This window comes from Sphaerodactylus townsendi, linkage group LG05, assembly GCF_021028975.2.
Source record: "Sphaerodactylus townsendi isolate TG3544 linkage group LG05, MPM_Stown_v2.3, whole genome shotgun sequence".
Lineage (NCBI taxonomy): Eukaryota > Metazoa > Chordata > Lepidosauria > Squamata > Sphaerodactylidae > Sphaerodactylus > Sphaerodactylus townsendi.
The window spans coordinates 19,215,791-19,237,995 of NC_059429.1; the positions used below are offsets into that span (position 1 = coordinate 19,215,791).

Below are 22,205 nucleotides of genomic sequence, written 5' to 3' on the forward strand. Positions count from 1 at the left end.
GCATATATCATATGAATTCATAGTAAAGACTGCAAACAGGAAAGCAAAAGGAGAGATACTGCAAAGAAAGACCAGTTTAAAACAAGATCCACTGAAAATACTAATTAGTGCGTTAGAACGGATGAGGACCACTCCCAACTACTGACAGGCAACATAGGATTAACATCTGGGAAAGTGCTACACCGAAACATCAAAAGCCGGTCCAATTAGAAAAGTACAGAGTCACAGCTGGACTAATTAATATATGCACAGGTGGTGGGATATACAATATATTAGGGCCTACAGGGAGTAAAATATCTGAAGCCCATGCGAAGGGGAAGTCAAATGTATCCCGTTTAATTTTGCTGCTACAGATTAACTAGGGGGCGGGTGGTACCTATTTGGATATAAAGACAGTCGACTTAAAGAAACCTCAATTAAACGTTCACTGGCCACATAGAGGCAGATTAATTCTGTGGTTGCTTTATTGATTCTTTTTTTAATGGCCAATATTCTGATCTTCACCAAACAATTAAAAAAAAAACCTACAGCAACATAAGTCAACGCTGGAATGTAACAAATTGGGCAATCAAGCCTTGCATTCCTCTTAAGAATGAGTGTCTGAATTATGGCCCTTTCAGACTAAATAGGTGTTAGGTCTGGATCCTTGAATCAGTAATCAGTAAATGGACTCTGGATTGTTGATCAGAAGTGTTTACTGGAAGGCAACGAGGCATCCAACTTGCAAGAGGCATCCAACTTTTACTACCCTCTTTATTAAAAAATAATCCCCCCTCCCGTTTCCCCCTAAGAATGTGAGAAAGAATTACTCTGGGGCGGAGGCGCCCCAAGGTCAGCGACACATAGAGATAAAGCCACCTGGACTCCTTCCCCCACAGAGCAATGGAAACATTCCGTTTCCCATGGGAGAAGAACGTGTCAAGTTATCTGCAAAGCATGTGAAGCCATCAAAGTGAGATCAAGGAAAGGATGTCCTATTACAGCAGTGGTAACATATAGCAGGCTGAGTGCATATATCTCGTAACTGCTACATTGACAGGAATGCATCTCAATCACCCAGATACAATCACCGTCCATATTTCATGTAGCACTTACATGGAGTTAGGAATGTACTTCAATCAGCTAGGTGTCATCCCTGACAATAGGTAGCATGCCTCCTGCAAGTAAGTAAGCAAGTAAGTGTGTGTGTGTGTGTGTGTGTGCGCGCGCGCGTGCGTGTGTGTGTGTGTGTGTGCCGAGCATTTGCTGCTCCAGTCTGGAGCCTCCAGATGGTATTATGCATCTGGGCAGTAGTGAATGACCACCACGTGTCTTCCTAAAGCAGACTGAGCTGCATAGAACTCAGTGCCACTGAGAATGAGGAAAGATTGCTGCGGGTTGGGTGGAAGGACCGCATTCCTTTCCCTGTGCGCTGCGACCTGCAAGTCAGTTGAAGTGGAAAGGTACTCAGGTGGGAGCGCTCGCCTGGGCCGCGGAGCTACCCAATTCTCGGGCTCCCCGTCCAGCTGTGCCTCGGATGCCTCCCTGGTTCCCAGATGTGCGCCTTCTCCAGCCGGGGAGGCAGTCAGGCTAAAGAAACCTCTGCCTTTTCCATCCATCCAGCATTCCAGCCCAGCCCAGCCCCGCAGCGCTGCCAGGCAATGGTGCAACCCGTCCCATCTGGGGAATTCCCGCCGCTGCCCCCCCCCCCCCCGCGGCTGACCGCCTTCTCAAGCCCCCAGCAGCGCCCCCACGGCTTCCAGCCCCAGCCCGGCCATCCTCTGGCCCCAGCGGCGCCTGTCCGTTTTGGAAGCCTCTCCGCCAATCAGAAAAGCCCTGGCGCTGGGAGGGCGGGACGGAGGCGGAGGGGGGTGGGTGGGCTGGAGGGGGGGGGGAGATCCTTCTGCAACCGACCCGGCGCCCCCCTCTCCGTGGCCCCCGTCATCAGACCGACTGCCTCCTCTCCGCCGCCCCCCCACCCCAGCCCGGCGGCCCCTCCCGCAAGAGCAGCAGCCCTGCCTGCACGGAGTGGGGAGCCGCGGGGAGCTGCAGCTGCGGCGACTAGCCCCGGGGGGCGTCGAGCATCGCCGGAGAGCCGGCGGGGGCGGCGGAGGTGGGGGGGGGGGCAGCCGAGCGCCCCCACCGCCGGCGGCCGGGGAAGGAGGCGGGCGAGGGCGATAGCGAGGGCGGCCGCCTCTCGCCTCCGCTCTCCCGGCCGGGTCCAAGCGGCGAGGGAAGATTCAGCACCTGGACAGCTCCCAGGTAAGGGACAGACCCCCTCCACCGGCGCCCCTCTCCAACCCGGGGGGCTGGTGGGGAGCTCGGAGGGAGCTTTGCATGTGTCAATCCTAAGAATCCTTCCCCAAAGATTATTCCCTCCCCCGGTTTTTCCGCCCCCCCTTCAGGGAGTGTCCAGTTGGAAAACCAAGGCCTGGCCTAGCCAGCCAGGAACCCACCCCCCCCCCCCAACCCGGGAGGTCGCTTCCTTGGAGGCTGCAGGCAGGAGAACCAGCCCCCCGGGCTCAAGAAATTGGGGCTTCCAAGTCAGCTTTGGCAAGAGGGGAAATGATGACCGGAGATGTCTCCTTAAGCATGTGCAGAGTGCTTTCCCCCACCCCTCCCAGGATGAGAAGGAGGGTGGGAGGGCTTCTAGGGAACGGGATAGCTTTTGCTCGTTTCCCGAAACGTAACACGGTATTGGCAGTTGGTAGTCGTGATTTCCAGTGTTTAGACCTGCATCCCAGAAGGGCAGCCAACAGGAGAATATGGATTAAAATCAGAGCGACTGAGAGATGTGGCGGTCTCTTGCTGTCCTAGGATAAAATGTGGAATGGATCTGCATCAAGATCTGGACATATCTGGAGATATTTCCAAGCAGTTTCTCCAGCCGTAGCAGCAATAGACCCAGCTTCAGTTTTTGAGGTGAGATGCCAGTTCCCTGCCTTGGGAAAAGCCTGCCCCATTTACACCCAACAGTTTCAAAGATGGGAGAGATCCAGACCACCAAGAGGGCACTAGAAACAGGTGGCCACACCTGCCATGGAACAGGGAAAGGGGACACCCCTTTAAGAACAGTCCACCTGTTCTTAAGCAACCAAGTGGAAAGACACCCCCCCCTTTTTTTTCTCTGACGAGAGCTCCAGATCTGTAGCTTGACATACTTAGACTTCCCACCATGATAGTTTTGGAGAGAGACGTGGAGACGCTTGGTCTGCATTCTAATCGCTGTGCTACGTTGGGCGTACCACTTCAAACAAGTATTGGAGCTGGATGGTGCCATCCTGACCCAATTGGAGATCATTCCCCCAGGAAGAAAATCAAAGGGCAGTGAGGATTTTCCCCCATCGCTCCTAGTGCCAAGGAACATCCCTGCTTCATCTTTCGAGAGCTCTCTCTTTGGTCCTTGGAGAGGTACGATGGCAGACCGGTCCTTTGGAACCCACATCCAAGTCTAATCCCAAGCACGGTTAGCTAAGATGGCTGGAAATCCTGCTGTGAAGCCGTTCTCGTTCCCCCATCCCCATCATTGCCATTGTGGGATGCAGCTGGAGAAAGATTTGCTGCAGTTCTTGGGGTGGGCTGGCTGGGAAATATTGTCTTTCCGGGATGCTGCTAACTGAAGACGGTCTTGAGAACCTGTTAAATCGCAATTGTGCAGAGAGACACACCTGGGGTTTCCCTGACAACCCAGCCCTCCCTTTTGATGCCTTTCCAAGCAATGGGGTGAAGGGGTTATTCTGACAGGTTCTTCCCCCTCTGGAAAAGCAGGGGGGGCAGTAAAGGACTTGGAAAGAAAGGACTGGCATCCAGGAAGAATGCCCCTCCAGCTCTGCTCCTTTAAGAAAAGAACTGGGCAGAAACCTGATCGAATGTTTTTGCCACACTGTGTTTATGAACAATCCAAGCACTGCCTCCTGCTAGACTGTCCTCTTGCCAGAAACTAGCTTGGGAAGGATTTTGCTGCCATTGGCCTAGTGAAGGAGAACACAGGACTGTAGTCAAAGGTACACACTGTTGAAATGTTTAGCTGTTTGCTACTTATCAATGGCTTCGGAGCCAAGCATATAGGAGACAGTGCTTGCTGCGAATACGGCGGTAAAATGAACTCTGCTTTTGAATTGACATGTACGTTTGGCCAGCCCCTGGGGAGGTTTTGGTTGAATCGGTGCAGGTTGACTTTTAACGCTAAAGAGATCAGAAGCGGGCCTGGTTTTGCACTGGGAGCTTTTCCTGTGTGTTTTGTGCAGATGGCTAAATATCCCACCTTCTGTTTGAATATCATACGCCCAATTCTTGACATTAAATCTCTGCATCTTTTTGTTTTTTTGCTGTTTATCCAAGGGAGATCGCAGTATGACCATTTCCAGGTAGGGCAACTGGCTACCCTAAGGTTTAGGAGCAAACCGGGTGTCTTGAAGGAGGGGAGGGACTCAATTAGGAAAGACAGCCCAGCATAAAAAGCAGGCACATCATAGAATACGCGCAAGATAACTTAGTTTAAGTGTTTGCACTCCAACCCAGCTGGGGGGCCCACATTGGGGGGAGGGGAATAAGCAAGCCTCCATTTGGATATCCCAAACCACTGTTCACAAGGGGGGAAGGAAGCAGGAAGCACATCTTCCTTTATCCTCCATCAAATGTCTCAGCAAAATTGTTCCTTTTCAAATAGGACACCCTGTAAACAGCACTCTGTGTGTGCATAGTTTAATCTCAGGCAGAGGGGGAACAAACATGCCTCTCTCATACACATGGAGAAATGTTGTATTTCGATACGACTCATGTCTTGTTTCAGCTAATCCCAAAGTATTTTAATTACATTTAAGATTTGCACCAATAGATCTTACCCCCCCCCCCCCAGGTAAGAAAAAATGGAAGGGCTGGGATCCAGGAGATTCCCACCAAATTCGTTGCTGCCTACCAGGAAACAGCACAGACCATTGAATTGGGGTCATTACGGATCGGTGTGAACTGTTCTCACCCATGATGCAAAGCAACAACTGTTACATCGTGGGATAATAGGTTCAGACAGGCCCAATATTGAGGATGTGCACAGAAAATTTGCTCAGGCACTTTTCGTTGTTTAATTTTGTTAAGCTATCGCATAAAGTCAGGGTGGAATTCTTAGGTTTTGCACCCCTTTCCCAAGAAATGCTCCTCACTAAATTTCATGTAGATGTGGAAAAATCGTCAACGTTTTAGAACAAATTGAATTCTTGTCAGCATTGTGAGCAGAAAGAGGTGAGCTTTTCTGTCTTTCTCGTGATCTTTAGGTCTTGATAGGAGGTCTAGTTTTAATGAAGGCAAGGGCAGCCAAATTCTGTCCTCTCCCTGCCTTTCCTGTCTACAATCCGGCTTGAAGCCATCCAGGTTCAGACATCTCAGATTTGTCAGAATGGGAGAAAAATACCTAAAGTAGTACGGGAAGGCACAGAAGAGGGGCTGGATTAGTTCCCTTCTCCTGTGTGCTTAGGTTTTGTTTTAAAAAATAGTTCTTTTTTACTGGTGAACTGGGGGTTTCCTGTCTTTACAGGTGAACAGATTTCCCCTACTAGGATTAGCAGTGGGTGGAAAGAGATTTGTATCAGGCATGGATGCATTCAGGGTTCAAATCAATGTCAAAAGAGATTTCCGATCGTAAATCAGTTGTCTCACGCAGAAAGATTTGATCCTTCCATATTACAGCTCTCTCACGACTGGCCTGGTTTGGTGTATGTGTGTCGATTGTGTGACCAGTTTTATCCTCCTGCCTCAGTTTCCACGCAGTATACAAAGCCAGTGAGCTGCCTGTTGGGTGAGAGAATTTTAATCTTGGGCTATATTCCCTACAGTGTGTGCATCTTTGTTTATCTACTTCAGGATCACCTCTCCAAATACAACCTTAGGGGAGTTCTCTGCTCCATGGATAATAACTTGCTGGTGATCCCTGGCCCAAAAGATATCTGACTGTTTTCGACTGAGTCCAGAGCATTTTCAGCTCTGGCTGGGCCTGGTGGAATGCCCTGTTGAATGAGAGCTGGGTCCTGCAGGCCCTGTCTAAGGCCGTTTCCGCACAGCCACGCTGGAGGTTGGGTCGGCGTACATGACGTCGACCCCACCCCCCCCCCCCCCGGACCGTTCACACGAACGGTCCCGGAAACTACCGGGAAGACGGCGCCGCGCTGCGCCGTCACCCGATCAACTCACCTTCCCTGCGACCATCCGGCGCGTTGCCAAGGCCAGGGGACACGCCCCCTGCCGCTCCAGAGTCGCAGGGCAGGGAGGGCGTGTCCCCAGGCCTCGGCAACGCACCGGACGGTTGCAGGGAAGGTAGGTCGATTGGGAAAGGGTGGAGGGAAGGCGCAAGGTTGGGAAACAGCGGCTTCGAAGCAGCTGCGCCCCCCATGCGAACAGCTCCCTGGGGACGGCGTTTTTGCCATCCCCAGGCTGCTGTATTTGGCCCGTGCAGAAAGGGCCTAAGTTCCACAGAGCTATTCTACCAGACCGATGGCTGAGGACAGCAATGGTATGTTCTGCCCTCCTTGGCTCTGTTTCGATTCCTTTTGCCTTTCCTTTTTCCAATTCCTCTTTCCGTTGTTCTCATTCCCCTTAGCTAGAACTACTTTATGGCACCACTGAAGTTTTTTAATTGTATGGGGTTTTTAATTGGTTTTAAATAAGCCACCTTGAGTCCGTTTTGGAGAAGGGTGGCATATGAATCAAATAATAACTTAACAATAAAAATACCTGCCAGCTGGTACAAGCAAAATGTTTGTTTCTCTGAAAGTCTGGCATACTACCTGTAGGGCCCCTTCAGCCTGCCTACCTGTCTACTTGCCAACCTGTAGGTACAAACAAGTTTTTGCCCCAGCTTAGCAGGTGGTGCCCCAGATAATGAGTAAGCTCACATGGACAGGAGGTGTGCTTATATAGAATCATAACGCCTTGCTGCAAAAAGGTAATTTGCTCATAGGCAGGGCGGAAATCACGAAGGCTTGTAGATTTTTCTGCACATTTTCCGGGGTTGGCGGCTAATTTTCATTGTGGCCGTTACGAAATGTGCATTCAGTCCCCAGAGAAGTGTGACTTAGTCCTCAGGGAAGGGGAATGAAAGTGAGCCACTATGGAGCTCACAAAAGGAGCCATAAGGAACGATCAGAATAGAGTAAGTACTGGTGAGATCCGCACTAGGAGGTGTGAGTGCATCTTGAACCACGGCTAGAAAAAGTCAGCTACAGCCAAACAGGTCAGGTGAACTTTAGCTCCAGCTTTCTGTTCTAGATCCCAGTTAGTGTTGCTCAGGATACTGAGGATTACTTGTGCACAACTCTATGAGGCTACCTGTATATTCCTTTCTTGGTAAGATGCTACAGTGGCAAGCAAGCCTCTCTTTTCAGACAGCAGCTGCTTCTCCTGCCTTGCCTTTCCCCCATGCCGTTTATTATATTATATTATTTAACCAGTTTAAAAACTCCTTTTTGCCATACGTCACCCTCACAGAGGCATACAACAGCCACTCAAAAGATGATGAATTAGCAATATGCAAGACTCAGACACAGATGTTGGATGGATGTTAAGTGTCCTCTCTCCATAGCCTTCAAGGTCTTCCTACCACGGTTACTCTGCCTGTTAGTCCTGGTTTCCGATGTTGCGGCTACTGGTTAAAAGACAGGCACGGGTCCTACTACCAAGGAGGTTTCCGCCGACTTCTTTTGGACAAAGCCTTCAAACTTTGTTGCCTCTTCCCACACACAGAGACACACAGCAGAAATAGTTTGCCAGGGTGGTGTAATGGTTAAGAGAGGGGGAGAACCAGGTTTGATTCCCCACTCTTTTGCATGAGTCGAGGCAAGGCAGAGTTCACTTCATCAGATACATGAAGTGTACATCCATTATGCAGAGGTATTTATACTACAAGATGCAAACAACAGACAGGCAGGTTATAAACACATTTTCCTAACAGATGTCTGCTCCATGCATTGGATAAAATGAACTGTGACTCATGATAGCTCATGCAAGCAGCACTGTCCTTCTGTTAAATATTTTGCTGCTACAAACAGTACTGGAAATGTGTGAACATTCCTGTGTTTGAATCACATTGGATTGCCAATTGAGAGGCACACCCTTGCCCATCCATAGTGTCCATAAGAAGATACATAGAGATGGCTGGATCAGACTGCTGGTCCCTCGAGTCCAGCATCCTGTTTCATGCAGAAGCCACAGTTCGTCTCAGAGAAAGATATTAGTAGGGTTGAATATTCCTCCACCATACAACTCAACATGTTGGACCTTCTTTGTAGAATGTTCCGCCTGGGTCCGAGTGCTTACCTAGCTCTGCAGTTTGCAAAAGGCAGGACCTAGTGGTGACACTCGTTCAATGAACTATAAATGCTCTTGTATCAAAGTACCACGTTCAATAATGCACAAAATAATGGTTTTGACAAAGGCAGCGTGTAAGGATGAATGATAATTCTCATATTCGTTCGGGACTATATTCTAATGCAGAAGCATACAATTTTCTCGACTGCTGCACCTCAACTGGCTGTATTAACATCTTTTTCTGAGTAGAAGCTGTTGCACTAGAGGGGCCAACAGAGCATGGAGGCCAAGACGTTCTCCCTGATTCTGCCTCTTGACACTGGTTTGCGGTATTGGTTTATGAAGGCTGTTTTCAATCATCATGGCTGAGAGCCATTGATGTCTTTTCCATGAATCTGTCTAACCCCCAATTAAAGCTGTCTTGGCTCATGACCACCACTATCTATTGGTAATTCTCTCTGGTAAGAGATACCTTTGCGTTATCTAGCTGGACGGAAAGGGAGGCTGTCGGCATCTCTCTGCACACATGGTACAAGATGGAGAATGTGTGCAAGGATAGTGGAGAGAGAAGGAGAAGCAGGAAGGAAGGAAATTCCTTGAGATTAACAATCTACACATCAAAGGGACAGTGTCAGAGCAGTAGAGGAAAAAGTGCCCAGTGTCTTGACCCCTGCTAGCCATCTTGACTGACTGATCAGACCTCTGAAGATCTCTGAAGATCATCAGATCCTCTGAAGATGCCAGCCACAGATGCAGGTGAAACGTCAGGAGAGAATGCTGCTAGAACACGGCCATGCAGCCCGGAAACCACACAGCACCTCAGTGATTCTGGCCGTGAAAGCCTTCAACAATACAATTCCAGAAGTATTTCCTTCTGCCTACAATTTCATTGGGTGCCCTCACGTTCTAGAACAGGGGTCTGCAACCTGCTACTCTCCAGATGTTCATGGACTACAATTTCCATCAGCCCCAATTGGCCATGCTGGCAGGGGCTGATGGGATTTGTAGTCCCAATTGGCCATGCTGGCAGGGGCTGATGGGATTTGTAGTCCCAATTGGCCATGCTGGCAGGGGCTGATGGGATTTGTAGTCCCAATTGGCCATGCTGGCAGGGGCTGATGGGATTTGTAGTCCCAATTGGCCATGCTGGCAGGGGCTGATGGGATTTGTAGTCCATGAACATCTGGAGAGCCGCAGGTTGCAGACCCCTGTTCTAGAATTATGGGAGTGGAAGTAAAAGCCCCATCCATCCCATTTCTCCACCCCAAGCATAATTTTATGAATCTCTGTCATGTCAACCCTTGGGAAATTTATGCCAAGTCACAGCCAACTTAAGGTGACCCCGTAGGGTTTAAAGGCAAGAGATGTGCAGGGGTGGTTTGCCATTGCCTGCCTCCACATGAGCTGAGAGAGTCTGGAGAGAACCGTGACCGGCCCAAGTCATCCAGCAGGCTTCATGTGGAGGAGCAGGGAATTGAACCTGCTTCTCCAGATTAGCGTCCGTCGCTTTTCTTCCCCCTGTCTCCCCGTATTTTTCTTTTTCTTCTAAACTGAAAAGTCTCAGATCCTCTAGCTTTTCTATAAGAAAGGTGCTCAGGTCCCCTAGCCATCATTTCCAATCAAGCACTCAATTGTTCACCCATTCCTGCCCTCCTGCCCAGTCTGCCGAACAGAAGCAAATAAATATTAACTCTCAAAGCAGGTGCTCCGCTTGGTTGCCTTAATCCCACCCGGGCAATTGCAGGTCGTTGCACAGCCTATCTCTGTTAAGTGTTCCAGCACTGCCCCCTTTGGTTTGCTTGATTCCCAGAGCCCAGAGAGTTTGTGTTAATTGAGTGCCCATTTGAGTATTGGCCTGAAATGTTGTGTGCATGCTTGCATTGCCCCCTGGGATCTGTAGTCCAATCCATTAAGTTCTGAGCACATGCCAACATCATGCACGCCGCCGACTGATTGATGCTGCTGACTGTGCAGATGCAAAGGCGGTGCGCGCGCTTTGAATGTAGTTGGTTTTAAATGATGCATAACCTGCCCATGATAGCCGTGGGCCATGCATAAGCCAAGCAAGCTAGAAAATTGGGAATGTATCCCTAGCCACCTGGCTCAATGCTATCAGGTCTTCTCCTACCGGCTTTTCTGAGTCATCTCTTCTAATCATCATTCCATGTCCACAAGGGCCCCAAGCAAGGACATTATTTTTGAAGGGGAGCAAAAGTACAAAACGAAACCCCCATGGGGTGTTGTGTGGTTTCTGGGCTGTATGGCCGTGTTCTAGTAGCATTTTCTCCTGAGGTTTCGCCGGCATCTGCGGCTGGCATCTTCAGAGGATCTTTTTCTGAGACAGATTTATGGTGGATCTGTGGAAAAGCTAAAGAGTTTTGGAGGTCAATACATACAATAATCCAAAAGATTTTAAAGATTAAGTGACACCTGGGGCTTATTTGCTGGGATTTATGGATAGATCTTTTAAAAGAAATCTTGAATGAAAGAAAAGAAAGCAATATGGTAGCAATAGCAGCAAGAATATTCATTCATTCATTCATTCATTCATTCATTCATTCATTCATTCATTTATTTTTACACGTATACCCCGCCCACTCTTTTGAAGGACTTGGGGGGAAGAATTAGGACTAATAAAAAGAAACACTTCTTCACACAACGTGTGATTGGTGTTTGGAATATGCTACCACAGGAGGTGGTGATGGCCACTAACTTGGATAGCTTTAAAAAGGGCTTGGACAGATTTATGGAGGAGAAGTCGATCTATGGCTACCAATCTTGATCCTCCTTGATCTCAGATTGCAAATGCCTTAGCAGACCAGGTGCTCGGGAGCAGCAGCAGCAGCAGGCCATTGCTTTCACATCCTGCACGTGAGCTCCCAAAGGCACCTGGTGGGCCACTGCGAGTAGCAGAATGCTGGACTAGATGGACTCTGGTCTGATCCAGCAGGCTAGTTCTTATGTTCTTATGTTTTTATGGGTATAAGTGTACATATATTTATACTCCAGCTATTCCTACCATTGAAGAATGGTGGGGGAAGGTACTACAGTTGGCGAGGACGGCCAAGTTAACTTCACTAAGTAAAGCAAATAACTTAATTAAGTTCAAGGACAATTGGATAAAATAGAAAAATAAATTGATAACTAGTGTTTTTGAAGGTTAAGGATCGTCAAATTAAGACCCAATAGAGAAAAGGGAGACTTACAGCCCAATCCACAGCCCCAGGCACCGGGACATAGTGCCACTGTGGCGCTGCCTCAAGGAAGGTAGTCTTTGAAGAGTGTGGAGGCAAAAAACAAATAAAGCCCTCCCCCATTGGGCTCTATTAACCTACGCCACCAAGTCCAAGCCCCCTGTGCCAGCATTCCGCAGCCGAAGGCCAGGTGGACGCTGACTAATGTTTGCTCCACCCCCGGCCATGCCCCGGGTTATCCCCCCCATGCTGGTGGAGGTGGCGGGGGTGCAGGAGTGCTGACAGGGCACTCTGCGCTGCATCTGCCCATCATGAAGGGCCACAGTAGCCGCCCTCTGGCAAATTTAAATCCACTGGTACATCCCTGTTCTGCTTCCATAGGCAGATTCACCCCCCACCTTCCACCCCAGATTGGGCTGTAAATGTTTAAAAATAGATCCAGCATGCTACTATCAGTAGATGTTTTTGAGAAGCAAGAAGGACAACTGTTTGATTTGTAGTTAATCTAATTAATGTGCAGCAGATATTTCATCTATTCTGATCCTTAAAAGAAGACTAATCTTAGCAGAGTTGTATTACTTGAATAATGATAGCCATAAGAACGGCTTTATGTAACTTCGAAAAGTCAAGACTCGTGCATCTATTCACGTTGTGTGTGTTTGTGAGTACGTTTTGTAATATTTTTTTCCATGAGGGTTTATTCAGTTACATATTGTTATATTTATAATTCCGATAGGCTATTTTTTTCTTTCTTTGAATATAAAATTAATAAAGCATATATTAAAAAGATGAAAGTGAGATGTATTAATAACGATGCTAAAGATTTAATTTAATTTTGATATTTAATGGCCAAGTGCTGAAAGTGTAGGTTTTAAGAATTAATATTCCATGCTGGAGAAACTGGAAGTCGCTATGAAATAAGTACTTTATCATCTGGTGAATTTCTGTCTTCGTGTATGTTTTGGATTTTGATTGTGAAGTACAAATAAAATATTGTCAACAAAACAGCTCAACCCATTGCCAACATAGGGAAAAAACAAAGCTGTAGTTCCCCCTAATAACTACACTAAAAATTGTTTTTAAAGAATCCTTTGAATTTCATTCTCTAAGCTCTCTGCAGATTTCTTACCCAAACAAATCCTGGAGAGACCAGATTTCCTTGGTTATCATATGGCTGGGAAAGCGGTTTTTTAAAGAACCTTTTCTTAATTCCCTGATTAGTATAGACAGGGAGCCTTTTATGCAGAGCGCAGAAAAACCACAGAATGACACAGATTGAATAGAGAAAATAAATGAGCTTTTACTGAGGATGTAAAAGTTACTGAATACTCAAGGGGGGTGGGGAACGAGCTGCAAAGCATATTTACAGCAACAAGCGAAGGATTAAATAAAACTCAGACGTATACAGAGACAGGCAATGGCAAGGCGCCTCCGAACGTCTCATTCTTTGAAAACCTTACCAGCAGCAATGGCATGGTGGTTAAGAGCAGGTGCATTCTAATCTGGAGGAACCAGGTTTGATTCCCCGCTCTGCCACTTGAGCTGTGGAGGCTTATCTGGGGAATTCAGATTAGCCTGTGCACTCCAGCACACACCAGCTGGGTGACCTTGGGCTAGTCACAGCTTTTCAGAGCTCTCGCAGCCCCACCCACCTCACAGGGTGTAAGGGGGGGGAAGGAAAAGGAGTTTGTAAGCCCCTGTGAGTGTCCTTACAGGAGAGAAAGGGCGGATATAAATCCAACTCTTCTTCTTCTGGGGTCACCATAAGCCAACTGTGATATGATGGCTGTTCATTCATTCATTCATTCATTCATCCATCCATCCATTCATTCATCTAGCTTATTTGAAATCTTTGTCTCATTGTACTCATTGAACATGAACGCCTTATGGGATTGAAGATGTTTGTGCGCTGTGGCCATTGAGAGGAAGCATGATGCAGTGGTTAAGAGTGGTGGACTCTAATGTGAAGAACCGGGTTTGATTCCTCATTCCTCCACATGTGGCAGACTCTTATATGGTGAGCTGCATTTGTTTCCCCGCTCTTGCACATGAAGCCTGCTGGAGACTTTGGGCTAGTCACAGTTCTGAGAACTCTCTCAACCCCACCTGCCTCACAAAGTGTCTGTTGTTGAGAGAGAAAGGGAAATGAGCTTGTAGGCTACCTTGAGTCTTCTTACAGGAGAGATATTGGGGTATAATTCAAACCCTTCTTCTTCTTCAAAAGAACTGGAGCAGCTCTTGAGGTGGTCATGTCCAAATAGTGGTCTTTCTTCCAGCTTAAGAGGCTCTATTTTTCCTGCTATCACGCAATGGCTATTAAGACGCAACAGTGGTTTGAATTGGAGCACACAATTGGCAAAGGTTCATTTAGATCCAGTGGTCCCTGATGTGGCATGTTAAGGTTGGCCCCCCTCACCCTCCTGTCTCACCGTTTTGACTTGAAAAGAAACACCTCAGAATGGGGACAAACACACTCCCGGGGCTGGGTATTGTCATTGTGCTATATCTTTCATAACTTTAGTTTTCTGTGTGTAGAAGCTACACTACACTATTGCTACTGAACAACAACTTTGCAATAACCAATCACATATAGATGTACAATATGGGCAGGGGTAGTATTTGGGAAAACCAAATCACTTTAAAGTCATGGGTAGGGGTGGTGGTTCAGTAAAACTCATGGATAGGGATGGTGATTCGGTAAAAGTTTTGGGTAGGGGTGGTGATTCGGTAAACATCATGGATGGGGTGGTGATTTGGTAAACGTCATAAATGGGGTGGTGATTCAGTAAAAGTCATGGGTAGGGGTGGTGATTCAGTAAAAACTTTTTAAAAGCCATATTGGCTTTCTTGGGCTCATAATTTACCAATTCATGTATACTTGGGAAGCAGCAGCAGGGGGAGCAGAGCTTCAATTGAATGCAGGACAGTTGAAGCTCTCCCTTCCATCCACCACTGTTACTCAGGTCCACGTGGACATGGGAAATGGTGGAAGGGGATGCACAATTTTAAAAATTTGTTAATATTCAGATTCAGGTTTTAGAAACCTGAAATTTTTTGGTAAAATGCCAAGTAAAGCTGATGGTTACCAAAATTTACAGAATAAAAAAAAGACTATGCTCACCCCTAGTCATGGGTAGTTGCAGCTTGGCTGCTAGAACTTAAAGCAGGCAGATCAAGTCCTTCATCCGATGATGGATTGTGGCAGGATGGCATTGCAAATGATTTATGCAATTAACAAATGTGGCCAATAGAAAATGGGGACGGGGAAGATGGCAGTTACAGACAGCGGATGGCAAGCCGAGAACGTGTGGGTTTTTTGCCCAACGCAAACTGCTCAAATACAGTTTGTCAAATGTTCAACGATGTTGATCAAAACTGGCAGACAGCTTGCAAACTGAACCATCTGGGTTGCGAAGCTACTCTGTGTAACTATGGCTGTCTGGCGTTACATTAGCCCGGTGGTGGGTCCTTGTTGAGATTCTGGTTGCTTCATTTTGAACCAAATGAAAGATATCCCAGACATTCTTCAAAGGCTGCCTGAGGCATATTTCATCCCAGGAGTCTAAATCTGCATATTATCTAGGCATGTGTTGACTATTATTAAGACTGCAGTCTCCAGGATTACGGTAGCTTGGATTGAAACCAGTCATACACCATTAAGCCTTAATGGCCACTATGTGGTCGTTGTAAATATAATAGGATGATCTCCTCGATTGCGTTTTCAAGAAAAGCCCAACTTGCACTGCCAGCCACAGAAAACCTGCAATTTTCCCTTGTGTATTTTCAGTGCTCTTTAGGGGATCAGAAAGAACCAGCCAAGATGACCTTTCTTATATTTAACAAAACAGATGGCTAACAATCTTGTATCTGTGAGCCAGCTACTGATCCCAGAGGTTAAGAAGCATAGGAGGTGAAGAGCTTGTGTATCTAATCTGGAGGAACCGGGTTTGATTCCCAGCTCTGCAGCCTGAGCTATGGAGGCTTATCTGGGGAATTCAGATTAGCCTGTGCACTCCCACTCATGCCAGCTGGGTGACCTTGGGCTAGTCACAGCTTCTCGGAGCTCTCTCAGCCCCACCTACCTCACAGGGTGTTTGTTGTGAGGGGGGAAGGGCAAGGAGATTGTAAACCCCTTTGAGTCTCCTGCAGGAGAGAAAGGGGGATATAAATCCAAACTCCTCCTCCTCCTCCTCCTCCTCCTCCTCCTCCTCCTCCTCTTCTTCTTCTTCTTCTTCTTCTTCTTCTTCTTCTTCTTCTTCATCATCATCATCATCATCATCATCATCACCTGTGGGTTTTGTTTAGATCTTGTGAATCTCCGTTAATGGAAGGCTGTTTTATTAGCAAAATGGGACTTCCTTACCATCCAACCTCCAGCTGATGCCTGAACCCATCCCCAGAATGCTTCTCCTGGAGGATAAGAAAGAGGGGAAGAAGGTGGAAGTTGGCAGTGAGAGGTGGGAACTGGCAAAAATTGCTCTTTTGCTGATGGATACTTACTGCAGGGACCAACATTAATTGGTTGTAGGTTCAGGATGAACAAAAATACCTTCCTCACACCATGCCTTTCACAAGGAATGATGACAGCTACTAATGAAGGGAGTCTTTTTTTAGACACTTTAATAATGAAAAGAAAATGAATATTATAATGAATGTTGCCTTTGCACAGTCTGTCGTTGGCATTCCAATGGTGGGGGGGGGGAGCAGTCAGGTTGCAGCCAACTTTTGGATACCCTGTAAGGTTTTCAAATCAAGAGATGAACAAATGGGGGGAGGGTTGCCATTTCCTGCCTCTGCGTAGCAACCCTGGACTCCCTCAGTGGTCTCCCGTCCAACTAGAGTCTACCCTGATTAGCTTTCAAGATCTGGCAAGATCAGGCCAGTGTGGGTCATCTAGTTCCAAGAATATGGGCACCATCAAGGAAAATCTCCCTTCTTGTTAACCTCTTGAGCAAATGCTTTCAATGCAACTCCCAGCCTCAGGCTACGCTTCAGGCTGTCTACAGTGCATTGGAACAGATACAAATAATTAGCTGAGCAGAAGCTGAGAGAACAGGCTATCTAGGAAGTAAACATAAAGGAGTTCAAAAGCTGTGGGGTTGCACTACTTTAGGCCAGTGGCGGGATTCAGCCGGTTCACACCACTTCAGCAGAACCGGTTGTCAAAATGGTGCTGGTAAACAACCGGTTGTTAAATTATTTGAATCCCACCACTGCCTTAGGCCCCCGCCGCACAGCGGATGTATAATGGGTTGCAGTCAGGACAAAGTAACCCGTTTTCATGTTTTTTGCATTTGCATACGTCCGTGAAAGGCTGCAATTGGAGCCCACGGAAACAATCCGGGTTGCTGTCAAGCCTTCGCACAGAGATGTGTCTCTTTTTTAAAAAAATGTCCTTCCCATTGCTGCGTAGCTACGCAGGCACACACGCACAAATGAACCCCCACAACTATGCTGATGCCTCACAATACGGCCATCTGCACCTGCGTGGCTACGCAGATGTAAGCTGTGAAATTTTTGAAAAGGAAAACGGAGGCAAATAAAGTTCCTCTGGCCTGGCCGTTTGCTTGCAAGTGGCTGCATCCCAGGATTTGTTAAAAGATTCACAAATAGCGTGATTCTCAAAAAAAACCTGTTTGGGGAAACTAATATGGGGCAGACTCGTTTTAAGGGTGGGATCTGTGCAAAGCTCCCCCCCAAACAAGTTCTTTTCCATTCTACACCTGTGTTTGTTGGCCTTGGGGATAGCTTTTTTTCCTGGAAATCCTTCCTCAAATGGCAAAATGGTCTAGAAAGCCCTGACAAGATTGATTTCCTTTGGAAGCAAAGGTGCCTGAGGCTTGTAGTGTCTTCATAATTATCAATGTATTTGGAAAGACAAAGGTTACACCTGTATTGTGGGATATGCCTTGTATGATGAGAAGGAAGCATGCCAGTAAGGTGTGTCAATGTAGCTCTTCAACCCTCAAACCTCCTATAGGCACAAGAAACCCCCTCCCCCCAAAAAACCCTTTGCTTTTTATATCTCCCAGCACCTTTTTTCCAAGTCATGCTGGTCTAGATACCTACTTTTTGCAGACTCAAGCATTTCTCAAACCATTTGTACCCGTGAACTCCCAAACAAACATGCAAGGCACCAATAAATGGTTAAATTAGGCCTAGGAGGAGGTTAAGAGCTCGTGTATCTAATCTGGAGGAACCGGGTTTGATTCCCCGCTCTGCTGCCTGAGCTGTGGAGGCTTATCTGGGGAATTCAGATTAGCCTCTACACTCCCACACACGCCAGCTGGGTGACCTTGGGCTAGTCACAGCTTCTCAGAGCTCTCTCAGCCCCACCCACCTTACAGGGTGTTTGTTGTGAGGGGGGAAGGGCAAGGAGATTGTAAGCCCCTTTGAGTCTCCTGCAGGAGAGAAAGGGGGGATATAAATCCAAACTCCTCCTCCTCCTCCTCCTCCTCCTCCTCCTCCTCCTCCTCTTCTTCTTCTTCTTCTTCTTCTTCTTCTTCTTCTTCTTCTTATTATTATTATTATTATTATTATTATTATTATTATTATTATTATTATTATTATTAATGGCTGGCATACATCATCAAACTTTCTACATTTTATGTGTAGGTTGTAACTATTGTTCAGGTTACAGACTACCAGAATTTTGGCCTTCTTCTCCGCCTTGGTTGCAGACTTGGCCACCATTACTGCCAATGTTGTTCATCTAGCCTACACATTAACTCTTCCAAAGGGTGACAACACCGCATTCCCCTACCCCATTGTGCTCTTCAAGAAGCTAAGGGTTTGGTTGATGGTGCTCAGCATGGTTGAAGATCCTTTCCTAATCCACCCAACTGCTCAAGTCAACAGTGAGCTGGTTTGGGAATGGTTCCTCATCCGTAGATTCCTCCAGGTGTGTGCCCATTGGTACAACCTGTGTTACAGCAAGTCACACTATTCCTGCCATACCTGGGAGCCTAGCTTAACTCCCTTGGCCCCACATGACAAATCTGGCACCCTGGATGCCTTGATGTACATCAACCATGGCGATGTAAATAGTGAGCTAAATGCCATCCCCTATAAACTGGCATAGCACATCAAATCTGATGTTCAGGTGTGGGAAATGCATGCGCTTCCACCTTCTATCACAGCTCTCTTCAGATCCCTGTCCACATTGAGCCCAGCCACCTGATCCCTGTAGGCTTAAAGTCGCCTTTCCAAACCCTCCCTTGCAAGAGCTCTGCCCAAGCCAAAGCAGCCTCCAGGCAAAGCTCTCTAATCTGCTCCGCACCATTTAGCACTTGTAAGGCGAGTATCCGACTTAGTGGTTCTCCTCTATCATTCTCGCCCAAATGGATGTCCAGAATTTCAGGAGGAAGAGCCTGTTGATGTGAAGATAGCAGCTGATTCCACAGCTTTGCTATCTTCCAGCACTTGAAAGGTGAGCTAATGATGGAAGGATGCGCTTGCTACCTTGATTGGATTTCATGGAATGCTCACACCTGCAGTGAAAAGAATGATATTTTCCTTCATCTAATATAGTGGTGGCGAACCTTTGGCACTCCAGATGTTATGAACTACAATTCCCATCAGCCCCTGCCAGCATGGCCAATTGTGGCCATGTGCTGGAGAGGACTTTGATAAGAGTATGAATCCATAACATCTGGAAGTAAAAAAATTCGCCACCATGGATCTAATATAACTTCGAAAGGTGCTAAATCGCTACCTTCTGTCTCTCAGAATCTGCTCAGGAAACCCCAGACAGGTTGCTGGAGAAATTGCATCCATTCCAAACCAATCCGCCCAGTGTCACAGGTATGGCCATACAAAATGTTCAGTACTCAAATATAAAGTGGATAACAAGTTAGTTCATTCTTGCTACTTTTTATCACAACAAAGAATATGAAAACTAGTGATTACAATGTATTGTCGAAGGCTTGCACGGCCGGATTCAACTGGTTGCTGTGGGTTTTCCAGGCTGCGTGACCATGGTCTGGTATATCTACTAGAACACGGCCGCACAGCCTGGAAAACCCACAACAACTAGTGATTACAACACAGGTGTCAAACTCGCGGCCCTCCAGATGTTATGGACTACAGTTCCCATCATCCCCTGCCAGCATCATGCTCACTATTGTTACCCAAACTGGTCTGGGGTTTGGGTTTGCTCCCTTTTGATTTGGGGGAATTATCAGGAACAAACTTAGTAGTGTGAGAGGCTTGGCCAAAATCTCTACCAATTTATACCAGGATTTTCCCCCTTAGAAATCTGCAGGAAACCAGAATTTTTGAGGAGTTTTAACAATTTTCTTGTAGAACAAAACAATACATGTCACACAAGCAGTCTGGTAAAAATATACAGAGAGATTCAAGAAGCCTAGGATTTAGGTAGAGGTTAAATATAGGTTTAGAATAGGAGAGGTCATTGCAGGGATAGTAATAGTTACCTGCTCTAGAAGAGGAAAATCCAAGGAGGCAGAATCCAACACGGATGCAGAGAAAGAGGTGACGTCTGGCACACAGAGCAACTGAACCAATGTAAGTTCAGAAAAGACTGGGCAAGGGACCTTGGTTTGGGCATGCTACATTCAGGAAATTTTCACCCTTTGGCAATGCTAAGAGAAATAGTTTTTCAGGACAAAGCTGAGCTCCCGTTCTCAGGCGAGAACAATACAGGGGACAATGACTCTAATGAGTCAGAGCCAGGGAGCATCCAGTTCTTGATTAGATTTTCGACAGACTTGATGCGTTTGCAACTCAGGGTATTCCAATTCAGAGTTAGGTTGGATGGTTCTCCGGTAGAGAGTCAGGAAGGGCATGGTAGGATTAGCTAGGGAAGAAAAGACTCGGGACAGCTGATTGTGTTAAGGCTGGCTGGCGTCTGCATATCCTTCATGGCTAGAGAACAGGTGTGCTCTTCCCAGGGCCGGACTATTGTTATCCAGATGGCAACAGTCAAAGCTGCAAGAAAGGCATTGCTAGCTGCTTTGCATATCGATTGAAAGTGAGAAACAGTGTTCAGGCAAAGCCCCATCTTTTGATATCAAAGTCTAGAATTGAAATTCAGCATCTGTCTTCGCCTGAACTGTCTATGACACCAATAGAGATGACTGGTAGGGCACAGTCCAGCAACAGGCCCTCCTGTCTTGCCATGGGCTTACCTGCCAACACTGTCTTTGAAACTGATTTTGTTCGGGTTTAATTGGATTATTGTTTTGAATTATTGTAAGCCTGCTTGAACCACAAGGAAAAGTAGGATGTAAATAGAGGTGGTTTGCTATTGCCTGCCTCTTCGTGGCGACCCTGGTGTTCCTTGGTGGTCTCCCATCCCAGGGACAATCCTGCTTAGCTTCCAGGAGCCAGCGTGGTGTAGTGGTTAGGAGTAGGTGCACTCTAATCTGGAGAACCGGGTTTGATTCACCGCTCTGCCACTTTTGCTGTGGAGGCTTATCTGGTGAGCCAGGATAGCTTGTGCACTCCCACACATGACAGCTGGGTGACCTTGGGCTAGTCACAGCTTCTCAGAGCTCTCTCAGCCCCACCCACCTCACAGGGTATTTGTTGTGAGGGGTGAAGGGAAAGGAGTTTGTAAGCCCCTTTGAGTCTCCTTCCAGGAGAGAAAGGGGGGATATAAATCCAAACTCTTCTCTTCCTCTTCTTCCAAGATCTGATGAGTCTGGGCTAGCTTATTCTATCCAGGTCAGGGACCAAGGCAGCCTTCTTTAAATTATTTATTCATGAGCACATACACATGGCCTTTGAGCGTTAGCCTTTCAGCCTCCCCTAAGGCAGTTCATGCATTCTCTCTGTGCCTCTCTTTAAATACAACCTTCACTTACAAAGTTTATCTTAGGGGGTTTTTTTTCCAGCAGGACTCTATAGCCCCCAGAAACTTCTGGTCTTGATTCCCAACAGAGAATTCAAAGTGAAGAGAGGGGGAAGGGTTGTCTTGGTGAGATCAGGGAATGAAAATAAAAGCAACTGTATTCTTCGCAAGGTGAAATCCAAGGTGAGCTCTACCAGTCACATGAAAGGCAGAAGTCGCTGGGTTGGTGTGCGTACGTCATATTCTGATGTGAGGTCTTTTTGTGATGGTGTGGATGCATCTGAAAAGACACGACCAGGGTCCACTACCCTAGAGGCAAAATTTCAATGCTTCATCTGCCTTAACAACCCTGTCTTGGTGAGATCAGGGAATGAAAATCTTCTGCTTGCTTGTGTGGGTAAAGTGTGTGTAAAGTGCTGAGATTGGAACAGATGAGGCTATGCCATGTTGCCTTCTTTCCCCATGGATGCTTATACCTCTCTAATTTATCAAATGGTTGGCGGAATGACAACTATCAAGTCCAATCCTTTAAAAGGGCAGCTGTTGTACAGATATTATTTTTCATTGGCTGAAGGGAATCCCAAATCCAGTTCTTGCTCCTGAAAACAGTGATCACTAACATGTCTACAGGCATCATGGTGTCCATTGTGGTACTTCCTGGTATCCACTTGCTCCTCCCCCAAAGATCCTCTACTCTAAATTAAAAGGCCAGTCCAGGTTTTCCTACACCTCAATGGACCAGGAGGTACTTGCGGAAGACTTGAATGTGGTGGGAACAGATGGAGTGGCCGACAGCAATTGTATGATATTGCTTATGGGGAAACCAAGAAGTGATGTCATGCCTCCTCATTAGACTGCAGAATTTGTGTGAGAAAAAGAAAGTAATTTTTCTAAAGTATTGTAACTTGGCAACTTTGAAGCCT

The 22,205-nt window shown here is 47.0% G+C and overlaps 1 protein-coding gene across 1 annotated transcript in view; it reads left to right on the plus strand.

Annotated features, from left to right (window-relative positions):
• Positions 1-1,910: 1,910 nt before the first annotated feature.
• Positions 1,911-22,205, plus strand: part of TMEM121 (transmembrane protein 121) — a 58,198-nt gene continuing 37,903 nt past the window's right edge. Inside the window, exon 1 of the mRNA XM_048498937.1 lies at positions 1,911-2,241. The gene's annotated coding sequence lies outside the window, so the exon portion shown is untranslated. The remainder of the gene's footprint in view (positions 2,242-22,205) is intronic.